The sequence below is a fragment of the Poecilia reticulata genome, linkage group LG3 (genome assembly GCF_000633615.1).
Source record: "Poecilia reticulata strain Guanapo linkage group LG3, Guppy_female_1.0+MT, whole genome shotgun sequence".
Classification (NCBI taxonomy): Eukaryota; Metazoa; Chordata; class Actinopteri; order Cyprinodontiformes; family Poeciliidae; genus Poecilia; species Poecilia reticulata.
In genome coordinates this window covers 31,474,433-31,476,758 of record NC_024333.1, presented here as the reverse complement: position 1 = coordinate 31,476,758, position 2,326 = coordinate 31,474,433, and the positions used below count along the sequence as shown (strand labels likewise).

General features: G+C 41.7%; 1 protein-coding gene and 1 long non-coding RNA gene across 2 annotated transcripts in view; one reads left to right on the top strand and one right to left on the bottom strand.

The window, feature by feature from the left end:
• Positions 1 to 107, bottom strand: part of LOC103463009 (uncharacterized) — a 6,005-nt gene extending 5,898 nt beyond the window's left edge. The window contains exon 1 of the long non-coding RNA XR_533441.2: positions 67 to 107. This is a non-coding gene — a long non-coding RNA (uncharacterized LOC103463009). The remainder of the gene's footprint in view (positions 1 to 66) is intronic.
• The window catches only part of LOC103463007 (SH3 and multiple ankyrin repeat domains protein 2), a 185,821-nt gene that overhangs the window by 34,673 nt on the left and 148,822 nt on the right, over positions 1 to 2,326 (top strand). The window lies entirely within an intron of this gene.

Sequence of the window (2,326 nt, the reverse complement as noted above, 5' to 3'; positions counted from 1 at the left end):
TCCTCCCTGTTTGATCCCAGCTGTGTCTAGTTTTCCTGATTTCCCTCCCTGTGTATTTAAACCCACCTGTTGTCTTTGTCTCTTGTCGGGTCCTCGTCTTATGTCAGTTGTTTTACGTCTATGCGTTCACACTGCAGCCTGAAGTGACCCAATTCCGATTTTTTTTTGACGTAATGCGACCTGTATCCGATCTTTTCATGGCAGTGTGAACAGCACAGGTCAGATTCTTTTTCCGAATGTGAACCATAACCGATACGTATCCGATTCAAATGCGACCATAACGTCCAGACCGCATTTTTCTGAGTCACTGATTCTCAATAAATCTCACTATTCTGCGTCCTGATACGCGCAAGTGGGAAGAAAAACAACTATGACGAACTATATAATGATTAAGTTGTTAATTTGCTGCTCCGGCCGGATAACAACTTCAAATGTGTAAGCTAAGCTCCACCGTTAGCCTCCATGTTTACTTCCGTAAACTCTGAGCTCTTCTTCTTTTTATGGCGGTTGGCAGAACATTTAGAACGCTGCGGCTATAGCGCCCTCTACTGCGCATGCGGGACACTTTCAGGTCGTTTGCCCGTTTATACTGCAGAACACATACAGGTCGCATTTACTGGCAGTGTGAACGGYCTGGCAAAAAAATCTGAATTGCCAAAAAACTCGGAATTGAGTCACTTCAGGCTGCAGTGTGACCGCACCCATATGCTCTCCAGTAGAACTGCGAAGTCCTGGTTAGCGTTAGCGCTCGTTTTCAGTCCTGTGTATCAGTTGCTACCGGTAATTAGCTGTGCGCTAAACTCTCTATTGNGTAGAACTGCGAAGTCCTGGTTAGCGTTAGCGCTCGTTTTCAGTCCTGTGTATCAGTTGCTACCGGTAATTAGCTGTGCGCTAAACTCTCTATTGCAGTGTTTTTCAACCACTGTTCCGCGGCACACTAGTGTGCCGTGAGTGATCGTCAGGTGTGCCGTGGAAATTATTAAATTTCACCTATGGTACCGTATTTTCCGGACTATAAGCTGCTACTTTTTTCCTAAGCTTTGAACCATGCGGATTGTAGCCCGATGTGGCTTTGCTGTGTATTTTTCTTCAACCACCAGGGGGCTCTCTAGCAGGAAGTGAATCATTAGAAGTCAAAATTGTAAATTAAAATTAGAACGTGCTAAATTTCAACCTGTTCAGGGGTATTTTTAAGCATCAGGCACGACAGAGAAATGTTTTCAAACTCATATCATGCAGCTTTTAAGTTGAGGGCTGTCGATCTGGCACAACAGGAGGGAAATAGAGCCGCTGCACTTATAAGCTCGGTGTGAAGGAAACCATGGTTCGGCTTTGGAGGCGGAGTGCTGCGTCCAGCAGATTTATTAGGACGAGGCCCTCTGCTGCCCTCTGCTGGGTCCTGATGGAAAATCGAGAGCAGCTTCCAGTTTTTTTTTTTTTTTTGTTTTTTGTTTTTTGTTTTATTTGAAGGTGCTAGTATGGTGCGCTCTAGTCCGAAAAATACGGTAATTGATTTTAAAACATTTTTTGAAAATGAATTATCTGCAAATAATGCCATCTTCGAGTATCTGCTGTAGTAGTAGCAACGGCGTAGTCATGTAATGTTCTCACCACTAGATGGCAGTAGGTACAGAGCATTTTACATTAAAACAAGAGAATTAGTGATGCAGGAATGTTACAGGTAGCATTGAATCTAGCAAGACAGTGATGGAAAAGACAGTGAAGCTCAGCAGTAGTTGGAAAGAACATGAGTCCATTTCCCACAACATGTCTGTGTGAAATGAGCTTCTCTAGTCTGGCTACTATAAAAACTAAAACCAGAGAGAGACTGAGAGCTGTGGAGGAAGAGCTTTGTCTTTCTTCAATTTCTTCAATGTAAAATGTGATAAAAATGCATTTTTGTGTTTATTTGATTCCTATTCAAGAGACTTTGATAAGAATGACTATATATGTAATATATATGTAATATAGGCGGCTACAGAGTATCTTTGTTTCCATTTTTGGTTGGTGGTGGTGCCTCGAGATTTTTTCAATTAAAATAACGTACCTTGGGTCAAAAAAGGTTGAAAAACACTGCTCTATTGGACTGTTTGAGCTTCACCATTAAAGGCATCATTTTCTTCACAACCTGCGTTCGTCCTCACCACCTCTCAATCACCACATCATGACAGTAAGTTAAGAAGTTTTTCAGAAGAAATCTTATGTTTTTTGAACAATAACATGTGTTGTTAACCTGTTGCTAAGAGACGAGCGCGTTTCTGGTAACCAAGCGTCACAAAGTAAACATCTGATTTTTAGTTTTGAAAAATTTACCAACTGCAAATTT